This window comes from Monodon monoceros, unplaced genomic scaffold (assembly GCF_005190385.1).
Source record: "Monodon monoceros isolate NGI ecotype Baffin Bay Population unplaced genomic scaffold, NGI_Narwhal_1 Super_Scaffold_6, whole genome shotgun sequence".
Taxonomy (NCBI): domain Eukaryota; kingdom Metazoa; phylum Chordata; class Mammalia; order Artiodactyla; family Monodontidae; genus Monodon; species Monodon monoceros.
Genome location: NW_021703783.1, coordinates 12,324,442 through 12,343,613, shown reverse-complemented (window position 1 = coordinate 12,343,613; position 19,172 = coordinate 12,324,442). Strand labels below are relative to the sequence as shown.

The 19,172-nt window shown below is 38.9% G+C and overlaps 1 protein-coding gene across 7 annotated transcripts in view; it reads right to left on the bottom strand.

Moving 5' to 3' along the window:
- The window catches only part of DERA (deoxyribose-phosphate aldolase), a 361,861-nt gene that overhangs the window by 114,748 nt on the left and 227,941 nt on the right, over positions 1-19,172 (bottom strand). For 6 of the 7 annotated variants that reach the window (XR_003791050.1, XR_003791049.1, XR_003791053.1 and 3 more), the window contains one exon: positions 11,366-11,472. The gene's annotated coding sequence lies outside the window, so the exon portion shown is untranslated. Of the gene's footprint in view, positions 1-11,365; positions 11,473-12,477; positions 12,673-19,172 lie in introns of those variants that run through there. The other variant, XR_003791055.1, reaches the window with a different exon arrangement.

Below are 19,172 nucleotides of genomic sequence, written 5' to 3'. Positions count from 1 at the left end.
TATTACAGAAGTAAATATGCAATGACACAGAGTGACATGACTCCAAGAATTCCTTCCACTGACCTCCGTCACCTATTTCTAGCCCATCCTGCTGTTGCCAGGGGCAAGCGATACTGTTAAGCACACCAGAACCCTTGCAGGATCTTTCTAAAGGTTCTCTGCAAAATGCTTTGTTTTTATAACTGCCAGTTAAGTGATGCCTCAGCTGCATTTGAGGAAGAGTGGGGACATCCAGTGGCCACGCTGGTTGTTAACAACTGAATTATCACTACAATGATATCTTATGATTTGATATAAACTCGTTAACTGCAAAAGCTCTTAAAAGATTTCTGTTTTCAACAATTTTAAATTGCTGCAAAAGGGATATCTGGTAGCCTGCAAACTTGTATTTAGAGTTCAACTGGCAAGTGCATCTCCCCAAATAACCTTATTTTCGGATACCTGGGTCATCATAGTTCACTGCTCAGAATTATCTAAAACATCAAACCAAAATACATGATGACATTAACTCTTCCCCAAAATATCTGAACATAATAGACACTTTGACTTGGTCCATTTACATGGATGACTCCGTCTGGCCTCAGGGTGTGCATAGTACATGAATACTGAACAGAGTCTTCCTTCTAGTACAAAGGAAATGAAAAAGTTTGAGGGGTCAAGAGGTCTCATCGACCAGTTAGTGCAATTTTGAAATTGAAATCTTCCAGTGAGGAAAGAACATAGGTGTCTTTTAACCTCCCTAGAATAATATTATTGAAAGTTGTTGGTGGTGTTCTGGTGTGAGATGAAAATTTGGCCAATAAAAAAAAAAAGCGTATGATACTGTTCTCCTAGAATGCAGTTTAATTACTACGCTTTTTTTGTTTTTCTTCCCATCACATGTCAAATTTTAAAACCATTTAAAACTCAACATTCAGGGACTTCCCTGGTAGCGCAGTGGTTAAGAATCTGCCTGCCAATGCTGGGGACATGGGTTCGAGCCCTGATCCAGGAAGATCCCACATGCCGTGAAGCAACTAAGCCCGTGTGCCACAACTACTGAGCCTGCACTCTAGAGCCCGCAAGCCACAACTACTGAGCCCGTGTGACACAACTACTGAAGCCCACGTGCCTAGAGCCTGTGCTCTGCAACAAGAGAAGCCACCGCAATGAGAAGCCTGCACACCACAACGAAGAGTAGCCCCTGCCCGCTGCAACTAGAGAAAGCCCGTGCACAGCAAGGAAGACCCAACACAGCCAAAAAAATTTTTTTAATGTTTTTTTTAAAATCTGTTCTCCTTAAAAAACAACTAAACATTCATATTCTTATCTGAATATGACAGCTAAAGGTAGAGGACGAGATAAGCAGATCAAGGACAAGGGAATTCCTAGCATGGAATATTTGGAACATACATTGTTCTATTTGCTTTGCGAACTGCTCCACTCAGGAGCAGCCAGACTCAAACAAGTTGTGAGTAGATGCGTTTAGCTTTGAGGCTTTATCAGACTTGGTCCATTCTCTTGCTTTCCACAACACTCATTGCAGCTCTTGACACACTTGCCCTGTAGACCATTCTCCAACCTTCCTTACTTAACCTTTCCATCAACCATCAAACTTAACCATGGGACTTCCCGGGTGGCGCAGTGGTTGAGAGTCCGCCTGCCGATGCAGGGGACGTGGGTTCGTGCCCCTGTCCGGGAAGATCCCACATGCCGCGGAGCGGCTGGGCCCGTGAGCCATGGCCGCTGAGCCTGCGCGTCCGGAGCCTGTGCTCAGCAACGGGAGAGGCCACAACAGTGAGAGGCCCGCGTACCGCAAAAAAAAAAAAACAAAAAAAAAACTTAACCATGGAGAGGAGCTTCAAGATGGCGGAAGAGGAAGAAGTGGAGATCACCTTCCTCCCTACAAATACATCAGAAATACATCTACATGTGGAACAACTCCTACAGAACACCTACTGAACGCTGGCAGAAAAACTCAGACCTCCCAAAGGGCAAGAAACTCCCCCACGTACCTGGGTAGGGCAAAAGAAAAAAGAAAAAACAGAGACAAAAGAATAGGGATGGGACCTGCACCAGTGGGCGGGAGCTGTGAAGGAGGAAAGGTTTCCTAGGAAACCCCTTCGCGGGTGGAGACTGCGGGTGTCAGATTGCAGGAAGCTTCAGAGCCATGGAGGAGAGTGCAGCAATGGGGGTGTGAAGGGCAAAGCAGAGAGACTCCTGCACAGAGGATCAGTGCCGACCAGCACTCATCAGCCTTAGAGGCTCGTCTACTCACCCGCCAGGGAGGGCAGGGGCTGGGAGCTGAGGCTCCAGCTTCGAAGGTCGGATCCCAGGGAGAAGACTGGGGTTGGCTGCGTGAGCACAGCCTGAAGGGGCCTAGTGCACCACGGCTAGCCAGGAGGGAGTCCGGGAAAAAGTCTGGAGCTGCCAAAGAGGCAAGAGACCATTGTTTCGGGGTGCGCGAGGAGAGGGGATTCAGAGCACCAGCTAAACGAGCTCCAGAGACGGGCATGAGATGCTAAGGCTGCTGCTGCAGCCACCAAGAAACCTGTGTGCAAACACAAGTCACTACCCACACCTCCTCTCCCGGGAGCCTGTGCAGCCCGCCACTGCCAGGGTCCTGTGATCCAGGGACAACTTCCCCAGGAGAACACACAGTGCACCTCAGGCTGCTGCAACGTCACGCTGGCCTCTGCTGCCACAGGCTCGCCCCGCATCCGTACCCCTCCCTCCCCCCGGCCTGAGTGAGCCACAGCCCCCAAATTAGCTGCTCCTTTAACCCCGTCCTGTCTGAGCAAAGAACAGACGCCCTCAGGTGACCTACACAAAGAGGCCACTCCATATCCAAAGCTGAACCCCAGGAGCTGTGCAAACAAAGAAGAGAAAGGGAAATCTCTGCCAGTAGCCTCAGGAGCGGCGGATTAAATCTTCACAATCAATTTGATGTACCCTGCATCTGTGGAAAACCTGAATAGACAACGAATCATCCAAAATTGAGGCAGTGGACTTTGGGAGCAACGACATATAGCAGAATAACTGAGGCAGAAGAACAGATAAGTGACCTGGAAGAAAAAATAGTGGAAATAACTACCACAGAGCAGAATGTAGAAAAAAGAATGAGAAGAATTGAGGACAGTCTCAGAGACCTCTGGGACAACATTAAACTCACCAACATTTGAATTATAAGGGCCCCAGAAGAAGAAAGGGATTGAGAAAATATTTGAAGAGATTATAGTTAAAAACTTCCCTAATATGGGAAAGGAAATAATCAAGTCGAGGAAGCGCAGAGAGTCCCATACAGGATAAATCCAAGGAGAAATACGCCAAGACACATATTAATCAAACTATCAAAAATTAAATACAAAGGAAAAATATTAAAAGCAGCAAGGGAAAACAACAAATAACATACAAGGGAATCCCCATAAGGTTAACAGCTGATCTTTCAGCAGAAACTCTGCAAGCCAGAAGGGAGTGGTAGGATATATTTAAAGTGATGAAAGGGAAAAACCTACAAACAAGATTACTCTACCCAGCAAGGAGCTCATTCAGATTCAACAGAGAAATTAAAATCTTCACAGACAAGCAAAAGCTAAGAGAATTCAGCACCACCAAACCAGCTTTACAACAAATGCTAAAGGAACTTCTCTAGGCAGGAAACACAAGAGAAGGAAAAGACCTACAATAACAAACCCAAAACAGTTAAGAAAATGGTAATAGGAACATACATATCGATAACTACCTTAAATGTAAATGGTTTAAATGCTCCAACCAAAAGACATAGACTGGCTGAATGGATACAAAAACAAGACCCGTATATATGCTGTCTACAAGAGACCCACTTCAGACCTAGGGACACATACAGACTGAAATTGAGGGGATGGAAAAACATAATCCATGCAAATGGAAATCAAAAGAAAACTAGAGTAGCAATTCTCACATCAGACAAAATAGACATTAAAACAAAGACTATTACAAGAGACAAAGAAGGACACTACAAAATGATCAAGGGATCAATGCAAGAAGAAGGTATAACAATTGTAAATATTTATGCACCCAACACAGGAGCACCTCAATGCATAAGACAAATGGAAACAGCCATAAAGGGGAAATCGACAGTAACACAATCATAGCAGGGTACTTTAATACCCCACTTTCACCAATGGACAGATCATCCAAAATGAAAATAAATAAGGAAATGATAGCAAAGATCAGTAAAGCTAAAAGCTGGTTCTTTGAGAAGATAAACAAATTGATAAACCATTAGCCAGACTCGTCAAGAAAAAAAGGGAGAAGACTCAAATTGACAGAATTAGAAATGAAAAAGGAGAAGTAACAACTGACACTGCAGAAATACAAAGGATCATGAGAGATTACTACAAGCAACTCTATGCCAATAAAATGGACAACCTGGAAGAAATGGACAAATTCTTAGAAAAGCACAGTCTTCTGAGACTGAACCAGAAAAAAATAGAAAATATAAACAGACCAATCACAAGCACTGAAATTGAGACCTTGATTAAAAATCTTCCAACAAACCAAAGCCCAGGACCAGATGGCTTCACAGGCGAATTCTAACAAACAGTTAGAGAAGAGCTAACACCTATCCTTCTCAAACTCTTCCAAAATATAGCAGAGGGAGGAACACTCCCAAACTCATTCTACAAGAACACCATCACCCTGATACCAAAACCAGACAAAGATGTCACAAAGAAAGAAAACTACAGGCCAATATCACTGATGAACATAGATGCAAAAATCCTCAACAAAATACTCGCAAACAGAATCCAACAACACATTAAAAGGATCATACACCATGATCAAGTTGGGTTTATTCCAGAAATGCAAGGATTCTTCAATATACGCAAATCAATCAATGTGATACAACATATTAACAAATTGAAGGAGAAAAACCACATGATCATCTCAATCGATGCAGAGAAAGCTTTCGTCAAAATTCAACACCCATTTATGATAAAAACCCTGCAGAAAGTAGGCATAGAGGGAACTTTCCTCAACATAATAAAGGCCATATATGACAAACCCGCAGCCAACATCATTCTCGATGGTGAAAAACTGAAACCATTTCCACACTAAGAACAGGAATAAGACAAGGTTGTCCAGTCTCACCACTATTATTCAACATAGATTTGGAAGTTTTAGCCACAGCAATCAGAGAAGAAAAAGAAATAAAAGGAATTCAAATCGGAAAAGAAGAAGTAAAGCGGTCACTGTTTGCAGATGACATGATACTATACATAGAGAATCCTAAAGATGCTACCAGAAAACTACTAGAGCTAATCAATGAATTTGGTAAAGTTGCAGGATACAAAATTAATGCACAGAAATCTCTTGCATTCCTATACACTAATGATGAAAAATCTGAAAGAGAAATTAAGGAAACACTCCCATTTACCACGGCAACAAAAAGAATAAAATACCTAGGAATAAACCTACCTAGGGAGACAAAGACCTATATGCAGAAAAAGACACTGATGAAAGAAATTAAAGATGATACAAACAGATGGAGAGATATACCATGTTCTTGGATTGGAAGAATGAACATGGGAAAATGACTATACTACCCAAAGAAATCTACAAATTCAATGCAATCCTTATCAAACTACCACTGGCATTTTTCACAGAACTAGAACAAAAAATTTCACTATTTGTATAGAAACACAAAAGACCCCAAATAGCCAAAGCAATCTTGAGAAAGAAAAAAGGAGCTGGAGGAATCAGGCTCCCAGACTTCAGACTATACTACAAAGCTACAGTAATCAAGACAGTATGGTACTGGCACAAAAACAGAAAGATAGATCAATGGAACAGGATAGAAAGACCAGAGATAAACCCACGCACATACGGTCACCTTAATTTTGATAAACGAGGCAAGAATATACAATGGAGAAAAGACAGCCTCTTCAATAAGTGGTGCTGGGAAAACTGGACAACTACATGTAAAAGAATGAAATTAGAACACTCCTTAAAACCATACACAAAAATAAACTCAAAATGGATTAAAGACCTAAGTGTAAGGCCAGACGCTGTAAAACTGTTAGAGGAAAACATAGGCAGAACACTCTATGACATAAATCACAGCAAGATCCTTTTTGACTCACCTCCTAGAGAATGGAAATAAAAACAAAAATAAACAAATGGGACCGAATGAAACTTAAAAGCTTTTGCACAGCAAAGGAAACCATAAACCAGACGAAAGGACAACCCTCAGAATGGGAGAAAATATTTGCATTTGAAGCAAAGGACAAAGGATTAATCTCCAAAATTTACAAGCAGCTCATGCAGCTCAATATCAAAAAAAACAAACAACGCAATCCAAAAGTGGGCAGAAGACCTAAACAGACATTTCTCCATAGAAGATATACAGATTGCCAACAAACACATGAAAGGATGCTCAACATCATTAATCACTAGAGAAATGCAAATCGAAACTACAATGAGGTATCACCTCACACTGGTCAGAATGGCCATCCTCAAAAAATCTACAAACAGTAAATGCTGGAGAGGGTGTGGAGAAAAGGGAACCCTCTTGCGCTGTTGGTGGGAATGTAAATTGGTACAGCCACTATGGAGAACAGTATGGAGGTTCCTTAAAGAACTAAAAATAGAACTACCATACCACCCAGCAATCCCACTACTGGTAATATACCCTGAGAAAACCATAATTCAAAAAGAGTCACATACCACAGTGTTCATTGCAGCTCTATTTACAATAGCCAGGACATGGAAGCCACCTAAGTGTCCATCAACAGATGAATGGATAAAGAAGGTGTGGCTCATATATACAGTGGAATATTACTCAGCCATAAAAAGAAACGAAATTGAGTTATTTGTAGTGAGGTGGATGGACTTAAAGTCTGTCATACAGAGTGAAGTAAGTCAGAAAGAGAAAAACAAATACCGTATGCTAACACATTCATATGGAATCTTAAAAAAAAAAAACAAAAGTTCACGAAGAACCTAGGGACAGGACGGGAATAAAGACGCAGACTTACTAGAGAATGGACTTGAGGACACTGGGAAGTGGAAGCGTAAGCTGGGACAAAGTGAGAGAGTGGCATGGACATATATACACTACCAAATATAAACCGATAGCTAGTGGGAAGTAGCCGCATAGCACAGGGAGATCATCTATGTGCTGTGTGACCACCTAGAGGTGTGGGATAGGGAGTGTGGGAGGGAGGGAGATGCAAGAGGGAAGAGTTATGGGGATATATGTATATGTATAGCTGATTCACTTTGTTATGAAGCAGAAACTAACATACCATTGTAAAGCAATTATACACCAATAAAGGTGTTAAAAAACTACAGTAATCAAAATAGTACGGTACTGGCACCGAATCAGACACATAGAAAATAGAACAGAATAGAGAGCTCAGAAATGAACCCACACTTGTATGGGCAATTAGTCTATGACAAAGAAGGCAAGAATAAACAATGGGGAAAACAGAGCTTCTTCAATTAATGGTGTTGAAAAACTGGACAGCTACATGGAAATGAATCAAACTGGACTACTCTCTCACACCGTGCACAAAATTAATTCAAAATGGTTTAAAGAATTAAATGTGAGACCTGAAACCATAAAACTTCCAGAAGAAAACATAGACAATAGCTTTTTGACATTGGTCTTGTTAATATATTTTTTGCATACTGTTCCTTAGGCAAGGGAAACAAAAGCAAAAAAAAAACAAACAAACAAACAAACTTAACCATGGTACACAATCACAGGACCCTGCTCTCAGGGAGATGTTCCTAATCAAAAAGGAAATTGATGAACCTTTAAAAATTTAAGAGTAAAGGTCAGATGCTGGTTGGCAGTGTTACTGCTCCAAAAGAATTTTCTCCTAATAGAAGACAATGCCTTATCACATAAAAGTAACTTGCAATATTGGAATTTCAGGCAGGTGTGTAACTGTCCATCTCAGAGTTTTATAGATCTTACCATGTAGAGTCTCAGCTATAGATGAAGTCAATCCTAATTCTTAACCATTAAAAGTAATCAGAAGAAATGAAGACCTACATTCTCCTCATAAATCTCTAGATTTTTGCTTGACAACCAAAAACCATACATTGTATACACTGCACCTAATCCTGCTGTAATTCGCATTCACCTTGAATGGAAAGCTCCTATAGACATTTCATCCCTTAACGATTCTTCTAGAATATATTTCCTTTGTGACGTTCATCGCTGTGTTGCAGTAACTCAGTGTTATACTGCAGGATTGCTTTGTAAAGACTGAGGACCAAGAGACCAGCGTTCCAGCTCCAACTCTCCTACTCATTAATCTGACTCCACATCAGTCAGTATACATTTCAAGCTCAGCTTTCTCATCTGTAAAATGCGTAAATTAGATGATCTCTAAGGTCTATCATTATAAAATATTCTCTCATCCCATTTCCTTGTTTGGAATTAATTTGTCCAGTGTTATGACTATACAAAAGTCATGTGAGTAATATTCTGGTGTACATATATACCACATCTTCTTTATCCATTCATCTGTCGGTAGACATTTAGGTTGCTTCCATGTCTTGGCTATTGTAAATAGTGCTGCACTGAATACTGGGGTGCATGTATCTTTTCAAATTATAGTTTTCTTCAGAGATGTGGTATATATATATATATACAGAGAGAGAGAGAGAGAGAGAGAGAGACATAATGGAATATTACTCAGTCATAAAACGAATGAAATAATGCCATTTGCAACAACATGGATGGACCTAGAGATTATCATACTAAGTGAAGTAAGCCAGATAAAGAAAATATCATATGATATCGCTTATATGTGGAATCTAAAAAAAAAGAATACAAATGAAGTTATTTACAAGACAGAAACAGAACCACAGACATAGAAAACAAACTTATGGTTACCAAAGGGGAAAGGGGTGAAGAGGAATAAATTAGGAGTTTGGGATTAACATAAACACACTACTATATATAAAATAGATAACCAACAAGGACCTACTGTATAGCACAGGGAACTCTACTCCATATTTTGTAATAACCTATAAGGGAAAAGAATCTGAGAAAGAATATATATGTATATATAACTGAGTCACTTTGCTGTACACTAGAAACTAGCACAACGTTGTAAATCAACTATACCTCAATTTAAAAAAATTTTTTAAAGTCATCTGACATCATAAGGTCTTTGGAGAAGATGCTCTCCTTCCAATAGAAAGAACCACACAAGTTCACTACCAGAAAGACCTTCTGTACTGAGGAAATTACATATCAACATTTAGCGTAGATGACGTGTGGCTCAGAAATGCCTCATGGCGTACCCTCCTCTAAATGCCCAAAGTACTTTATTATTATACCTCCTGCCTCCCATGAGATACAGAAAAAAGGAGAACAAAATAAGAACCCAGGAATCCTACATCCTCACTTTCTGCTCTAAGCAATAATTATAATGATTTGTGAAGACAGCAGAGAAAAATGAGCAGTAGTACTGCTCACGCCATGGTTCTCAACAGTTTGCCATAATATGCATTTGAAGATCTTTCTTCTTTCTTTCCTGCCAACGCAGGAATAGGAGGCAGAACAGCAATGAGGGATATCACAGGAATTTGCTTTCTCTGTCTTAAGAAGAGCCATTCCACTTCTTGCCTGAAGTTTAACTTGATTATGCATTCATTAAAGACGAGGGATGGCGATGATTAAACAAAAGCATCTTTAAAATGCAGAGTTCATTTCAGCCCATTTGGTTTTGTTACACACAAATTGGATTTGCATTGCATCCTGCACAGCAGGTACTCCACTGGAAATCAAAGACAGATGCTTTTATGGGATTAAAAAGAAAACCTAGGAGGCGGGGGACAGGGTGAGAGATTGAGATATTTTGCATTTCGGTAATAATGGCTCCAAAATGAAATAGCGATCACATTGCTGCTTTATCCATATAAGTGTTTGGGCTATAATTAAAAGGAAACAAGGACCCCCATCATAACTTGAATCGTTGTCAAAGAAGAACATTTAATTTGCAGGGGGAAAAAATGATTTTTCCCATAAATGTCTAATAATACCTTAGCTTATTTGAAATTTAATCATAAATGTCTTAGAATTAAACCATTTGAATTATTACTGAAACATTTCAAGTGGTAACATTAAATGCTTTGTTTGAAATTGGTCATTAATTCAAAAGTCTTCTCTAGCACTGCTGTGAGAGTTTAACTCCTTATCTGTAAACAGAAGTCCCTGGTTCTCACACTATATAATTACTCTTCATACCTCTGCAACACTCACATCACTGGCTATTTACACTGGTGCCTTTCGTTAAATTACTCTGGACAATATTTTATAGTTGATGTATCTACTGTTTTAAATTTTTATATATTTATCAGCTTATTGGACTTTTGTTGGGAACACTGTCTAAGTAAAGAAAGGCAGAACTGACAGAGCCCCTGTGTAGCTCACCTTTCTATTACTTCCAAGACGCTTTGTACAGTGAATATGGTTAATCTCTTACAATGTCTTGCAGAGTGTCTGATTCTGTATCAGGGTGATATTAGCATTTCTTGTCTATTTGATGATTGCATCTTGTGGAAGATAGATTGCACTAATGGCCCAAATTACTGGTCTTCCTGGTCTATGCTCTCTGCAATGTTGCAGATCTTCCCATGAAGAGGTGGGATCTATTACCCCACCTTTTGAGTATGGGCTGGGCTTGTGATTTGCTTTGGTCACTAGGGTTTGGTGAGAAGGATGATGTGTCAGTTCTAAGCCGAGGCTCTGGAGGCCTTGCAGATTCAGTTCTTTCTCTTGAACCTCTGATTCTGCAATTAGAACAAGGCTAGCCTGAAGAAAAATGAGAGACACGTCACCCCATAACTCCTGCCAACATCCCACCTACCTGCCATAAGCAGAGCTGCCTAGCCAAGATGAAGCTGACCACAACCAAGACCAGAAGAACTGTGTGGCTGAATGAAGACCAAAAAAATCATTCATTTGGGGGATCTTCTGTTACACAGCAATAGAAAATGATACACATCGGCATCATTTAATTTGGACTTTGATGAGTAGGATTTCCAGTGCTTAGCATATGTCTATGTCATAGTATGTGTTAGTATGTGTTTAATAAATATGTATTGATTTATAATTGGGTGGAGATTCATTTATCTATTTTAGTCTGTTGACCAGTATGTTCTAATAAACTCTCATATAACTATGCCCTCCATACTTATGTAGAGTGCTTGGGGAAAAACAAAACAAAACAGAAAAAGGCATTGTGCTCCATTCTTTTTCTCACTGAGAATATCACACATGAAAAGTGGATAAAAGACTTGCTGGAGAGAGAAGCCGGCCTCATCTGTAAGCATTTTAACTGGCTTGAAAATTCATGTGAAATCTAACCTAGATGAGGCTTACCATTTCAAAACCTTCATGGAATATAATTCCACAATGAAGGCTAGATGTCACTTTCCAAGGAGCTGCAAACCTCTGAGACGATGGCTGTTTCCCAACACGCTGAACCACTGAAACATAGAATTGGAAGAAATTTTAGAGATCATCTTGCCCAACCTCCCATTTCACACAGAAATCTCCACCTCAATTCCCCAGAAAGGTAATAATTGTCATCAGTAGGTAACATTTAATGTACACTTACTAAGTGCTAGATCCTGTGCTAAGTGCCATCTGTGTATTAGTCTGTCACAAAAATGTTATGAGGAAAGTACCATTCTCAAGTCGGAGAAAATGAGCTCAGAAAGCTTAAGCAATGTGTCCAGTGTCATGTAGGAAGCACAGGCAGAGATGGAATTCAAACTCTAGAGTCTGCTCTTTTAACTATGAAATGGTTCCTCACTGTTAACAGTGAGAGCCATTCACTGGAGATGGAGCTACCTTGTGGTGATTTCTCCCCCTCCCCCAGAAATACTCCAGCAGAGGCAGGACATCTGAAAACCCATATTTTACAGTGATTCAAGTTCAAATCTCCCACATTGTAACTTCCACCCGTTGGCTTTGTTTCCAGCCCTGAGAGCTGGAAAGAAAAATTCTTATTTTCTCTTTTACTGACAGATTTTCAAATATTTGACCCTTCTCTTTTCATTCATTCCTTACCCAACATAGTTTTCATGTTCTTCCCTCACAATCAGCCCTCCTAATGAAATCTCTACAGCCCGTACTCCCTACCTTGCCATTCCAGCGCAGAGGCTAGTCATCTTACAGCCTAAGACGGCATCTGGTTTTTATGTTGTGGTTGGTTGGTATGTGGTTGATGGATCAGAAGATTTTAAGTAGAAAAATCAGCTCTAAAAACTTGCGTTGAACATTGAATTTAGTACTACAAATATTTTTTCTATAAACCATCCTATAAATATATATTTTTTGTTCTTTACCTAAGTTTAAGGCCACAGTCCTTTGGAAAGGCACATGAGTCAAGTCCATTGCCAGATTCAAAACAATTTCACTGGTAGTCTATCCCAAATGTACAGAACCCAGAAGATGACACAAATCCATTACTTAATTTTTCTGGCTGGGTTACTTTCCAGTTCATTTGGAGTTTGCCTCAGAGAGGTGTCCAGCATCGCCTCTCACTGCTGGTTCACTACCGAGTTTCCACTTCATTTTGATGGTTCGTTTGTTCCTGTATCATGGTACCCATGTTCTTAGTATGAATATGGCACCAATGCCCACAGTAAAGGATGTCTTCCAGATTCTTCAAAATGAAGCATCTAAAAGAACAACAAAACTTTCTCTTGCAAATTTTTCTCTTGCAATATTTACCAACTCTCATTGAAGAACCCAACTATATGCTAACAAAATATCTTCTTCATTTGTGTGTAGGGTTTTTTTTCTTTGTTATTGTTGTTGCTGTTGTTTTGGGCTTTTTAATTTTCAATCGAAGTCTTTGTCTGTAAGTTGCTGCACTCTATAATGATCATAGCTTACATTCCTGTATTTCATTCATTTGTATTTCATTTTATATTTTGTATTTCATTCTTATATGCGCACAACCTTAGACTACTGATGATCTCTCAGATTATCCCAATACATTTTTAAGTTTGTATTTTTAAAAGATGGCATGTAAGTCCCTCTTCAATTTCAGATAGTCTGGCCGACACTTAACTGATGTGTCCACACTCCCATATATTTCTACCATTGCCCTGATTTTCAATAAGGCTCAGAGTCTCCTGACGGCAACAGTAAAAGTAGATTAAATATACAATTTATTTATTCTTTTTGTTACTATATGCAAGACACTTGCTAAGTACTATATATATATAATCATATATATATATATATATATATATATAAAATAGCACGTGTATGTATATATTGTGTGCATATGTGTGTATACGTTTTTTTCCTCACAGGAATTACAGGTGACAGGATTTTTTTAAAGTCAGTTATATTGAGGTACAATTTTAAACAATCATATGAATTCATTTTAAGCATAAAGTTTGATGAGTTTTGTTAGATGAATATATGATGTGACCACCATGTAAACCAAAATACAGAACATTCCAAACTGTTCTCTTTAATCCCTTTTGGGTCAAGCACTCTCTTTCCTCACCCAGGCAACCACAGATCTGATCTGTCACAATGGATTCTTTTTACCTGTTTTAAAATTTCACTTAAATGGAATGATACAGTGCATACTTTTTTGTGTCTGATTTCTTTTTCCCAGCATTATATTTTGAGATTCATCAGTGTTGCTACATCAATTCATTCAGTTTTATTGCTGAGTAATATCCCATTTTATGGCTAAAACACAATTTACTTATCCATTCACCAGTGGATATCTGAGTCGCTTCCAGTTTGGGGCTACTATTTAAAAAGCTGCTATGAGCATTTGTATACATACCTTACTGTGGACATTACGTTTTCATTTCTCTTGGATGTATACTTAGGAGTAGAATTGTTAGGTATGAGTGTATATTTAATTTTATAAGGAACTGTCAAACTGTTTCCCAAAGTGATTGTACTACTTTATACGCCCTCAAGCAAAACATGAGGGTTTTTTTTTTTCCATTGATCCACTTCTTCACCAACACTAAGTATTGTCAGTCTTTTTCATTTTAACCATTCTAGTGGGTGTGAAGTTGTATTGGTTTTGGTTTTAACTTGAATTTCCCTAACAACTAATACTGTTCAGCATCTTTTCATGTGTTTACTGGACATTATACATCTTCTTTTTAAAAGTATATGTTCAAATCTCTTGCTCATTTTGGAGGGTTGTTTGCCTCTTAGTGAATTGTAGGAGTAATTGATCCATTCTGGATTCCAGTTCTTTGTTAGATATTGCAAGTGTTTTCCTCAGTTTTTTACTTTCCTTTTCATTTACTCAATGGTGTCTTTGGAAGAGCAGAAGCTTTTAATTTGATGCAGTCTAATGTATCAACTATTTTCTTGTATGCTTTTTGTGTCCTAAGGAATCTTTGTCTACCCCAATGTTAAAAAGTTTTTTTCTATGTTTTCTTCTATATGTTTTATATTTTCATTACTTGTCTTTAGATCTATGATCCATCTCCAGTTTATTTTAATGTATATTGTGAAGTAGGGGTAGAGATTCTTTTTTTTCCATACATATAGCTGATTTAAAAAAATTAATTTAAAAATTCAATTGCTCAATGAATTATCCTGGCATCTTTGTGAAAAATCAATTGAACACTCTTCCATTCCACTGATCTCTATGTCTATTATTATGCCAATATCATGCTGTACTTAGTACTATGATTTTATATAGTAGGTCTTCAAATCAGATAGTGTAAGTTTTCCATCTTTTCCATCATCGACATCTTTTCTCTTTTCCAAATTGTTTTTTTTCTTTTTTTGTTTGCGGTACGCGGGCCTCTCACTGTTGTGGCCTCTCCCATTGCGGAGCACAGGCTCCGGACGCGCAGGCCCAGCAGCCATGGCTCATGGGCCTAGCCTCTCCGCAGCATGTGGGATCCTCCCGGACCGGGGCATGAACCCATGTCCCCTGCATCGGCAGGCGGACTCTCAACCACTGCGCCACCAGGGAAGCCCCAAAATTGTTTTTGTCTAGTCCAGCTCCTTTGCATCTCCTTGGAAACTTTGGGATCAGCTCATCATTTTATCTATAAATCACACTCACACTAAGATTTTTATTGGCTTTAGATTGATTCTGTATGGAATATATGTTGATGCTTATCAATTTGTGAAGAATTACTCTTAACTACATTAAATCTTCCAATCTATGAATATGATATAACTTTCTGATTAATTAGGTCTTTTTAAATTTCTCTTATCAGTCTTTTTAAAAAAAATTTTCACTGTACAGGTCTTGCACATATTTTAGCCTATTTTGTCTAAGTATTTCAGGAGTCACTAATAGCATTTTCCAAATGAGAGAATAAGATGATCAGAGTGTATGTAGTTTATCCAGAGCTAGCAAGTGGCCAAGACTTGAATCCAGAAGTGACTGAATTCAAAAATTAACCCCTAGCCAGCAATCCTCAGACCAATGATAGGCAGAGGGAGTCCAATCAACCAGAAGATTTTTCAACTTTTACATGCTCCATGAGACATTCTGATATCTCATTGGCAAGAGGATGAATGGGCCTGGATAGCCAGAAAAGCTCCCAAGATGTTTCTGTTATAGCCTGCTGGTTGAGGACTGCTGAGTAAGGGTTTTTTGCAGCCATCGGTCCCAGCTCTGTCAATTCCAGCTGGCCACCCTGTGAAGCCTTTGCTAGCTGGTTTCTAAAAAGATCTGGCCAGGAAAGAAAGAATCTGGTATGTAATGAGAGCCAGACAGATCCTACACTACCAGAAGCAGCTTCATAAACAATAAAAATGGGTGTCTCTCTCATATTCTGGTCTCACCTAAGCTTCCATTCTATGAATAAGTAGACATGCAAATTAATTTTGAATACAAGTAATGTTTTAAAGTCCGACATTTCTTTAATCTGTTTTTCTTCATTCATTCTACTTCAACTTATTATGTTTTCCCTTTTGTCTCTCCTTCCTTTACTAAGCTGAATATTTAATTTTGAAATATTAATTTTGAAGAATGGAGAAGCAAGCAGGAAAAAAAAGGGATGATGCATTGCAGATTAGGTGTGCCATGTGCTATGTTTATAGTAGAGAGGATCATGGTCATGGACAAAGAAGTCATCAAGAAGCCATGCTTAGGAACTTCCCTGCCTGATGAGGCTTGCCATGATGTGCTGGTTGTGGGATATATTAGAGAGATCTAGCCCAATGGAAAAGAAATGGGCTCAGTAGTGAAACTGGTATATTTGTGTTAGAGATGGAAAGAATGGCTAACTATTTGAATGGAATAGCTTATTATTATAATATAAATAATTGCTAAAATTAATTTATCCAATCTACTAGGTACTCATACTGCCCTTTGAAAAAGGACAATAAGATCATGTTTACTGCTCTCAAGAAGTTTCCACTTCAGCCAAGACATGGAAGCAACATAAATGTCCATTGACAGAGGAATGGATAAAGAAGATGTGGTACATATATACAATGGAATATATACAACGGAATATAGCCATAAAAAAGAATGAAATAATGGCATTTGCAGCAACATGGGTGGACCTAGAGATTATCATACTAAGTGAAGTAAGCCAGACAGAGAGAGACAAATATTATACGATATCGCTCACATGTGGAATCTAATTTTTTAAAAAGGATATAAATGAACTTATTTACAAGACAGAAACAGACTCACAGACATCAAAAAACAAACTTATGGTTACCAAAGGGGAAACATGGTGGGGAGGGATAAATTAGGAACTTGGGATTAACATACACACACTACTATAAAGTAGATAATCAAGAAGGACCTAATGTATAGCACAGGAAACTCTACTCAATATTCTGTAATAACCTATATGGGAAAAGAATCTGAAAAAGAATGAATGTATGTATATGCATAACTGAATCGCTGTGCTGTACACCTGAAACTAATAAAACATTGCAAATCAACTATACTCCAATAAAATTAATTAAAAAAAAGAAGCTTCCACTTCATAAGGGAGAAAACGTATATATGTAAAAAATAATTCAAGGCATCCTGTAGCAAATGCTGTTCTCCCAGTCCAAGCTGTACTGCACCCTGGCATCCTGGTGTCCTGACATAAAGAAGCAGGCATCTCACATGAATTAGCAGGGGACCTGGATTTGTAAGAGCTGAGTCAATTTGCTTACAATATGGTACTTGATGCTTATAAGTCACTTATCAGCATGTATATGCTTATATGAATGTATGCTTGTGTCTGTAAAATAAAATGAGAATAAGTGCTTTACAAGCTTTTTAAGATTGTTAATAGAAATAAGGTAGAATGCTTGGTAAACTGTCAACATATTGGTGGTAGTGGTGGTAGTAATAGTATCGTAATTATGATCCCTGTCATCCAGCCTATGAACCCCACCTCAGTTCATTTAATTTTGTCTTCACATGTTTTTATCAACATCCATGATACCCTTTTATCTATAAACCCATCCAGTTCCTTAGTTCCCATTCAGTGGAGTTCCAAATATTGTCAGAATACCAAAATCCAGATGTCTGTGTGATGACAGCTGGAACCATTCACTGACCTTGAAGCAAGCTTGCCTTGTTGCTAGTCAGACTTAGAACACTGTACCTTCAGTTACAGCTCTTTAAGATCTGCGCTACCCACAAGTCACACTTCCAGTGCCCTTTAGTCTGCTCACCTATACAGCCTTCTGTCTTGACCTCTGATTCTAATAGTCGATGTATTTCCCCCAGGGTACCTGGCATCCTGCCATGACCAGCACGCTTGATTTATCCATTCTGGAAAGGCTACATTGCTTTACTTCTGATAGAATCACTTCCCTTTAAATGTTGCTCTATAATGTAGAATACTGGAATCTTATTTGCAGTGATGACTAACATCTAAATAGCACAGCACTTTAGATTAGAAAGCACTTTCACATCCATCCTCATGAAAACCTTATAAGAGAGAGATGATTCTACACGACAATGAGGAAACTGAGACTGAAAAAGGCTAAGTGAATTTTCCAGTATCATACTAGTATATCCAAGCTGAAACTTAAAATCAGGTCTTCTAACTCCAGCACCAATAAGTTTAACATTTGCCACATTGATCAAAACATGCACTGATTTATTCATTCAATGAACATTTCACGAGTACCTAAATGCTACAAATACCTTAGCCCTCAAAGATGTTCATAGTCTATATGATTAAAAATCTTCCAACAGTGCTTCCCTGGTGGCACAGTGGTTGAGAGTCTGCCTGCCGATGCAGGGGACACGGGTTCGTGCTCCAGTCTGGGAAGATCCCACATGCCGCGGAGCGGCGGGGCCCGTGAGCCATGGCCGTTGAGCATGTGCGTCTGGAGCCTGTGCTCCGCAACGGGAGAGGCCACAACAGTGAGAGGCCTGCATACCGCAAAAAAAAAAAAAAAAATTCCAACAAACAAAAGCCCAAGGACCACATGGCTTCAAAGGTGAACTCTATCAAACATTTAGAGAAGAGCTAACACCTATCCTTCTCAAACTCTTCCAAAATATAGCAGAGGGAGGAACACTCCCAAACTCATTCTACGAGGCCACCATCACCCTGATACCAAAACCAGACAAAGATGTCACAAAGAAAGAAAACTACAGGCCAATATCATTGATGAACATAGATGCAAAAATCCTCAACAAAATACCAGCAAATAGAAACCAACAGCACATTAAATGGATCATACACCATGATCAAGTGGGGTTTATCCCAGGAATGCAAGGATTCTTCAATGTACACAAATCAATCAATGTGATAAACCATATGAACAAATTAAAGGAGAAAAACCACATGATCATCTCAATAGATGCAGAAAAGGCTTTTGACAAAATTCAACACCCACTTATGATAAAAACTCTCCAGAATGTAGGCATAGAGGGAACTTACATCAACATAATAAAGGCCATATATGACAAACCCGCAGCCAACATCATGCTCGATGGTGAAAAACTGAAACCATTTCCACACTAAGAACAGGAATAAGACAAGGTTGTCCAGTCTCACCACTATTATTCAACATAGATTTGGAAGTTTTAGCCACAGCAATCAGAGAAGAAAAAGAAATAAAAGGAATTCAAATCGGAAAAGAAGAAGTAAAGCGGTCACTGTTTGCAGATGACATGATACTATACATAGAGAATCCTAAAGATGCTACCAGAAAACTACTAGAGCTAATCAATGAATTTGGTAAAGTTGCAGGA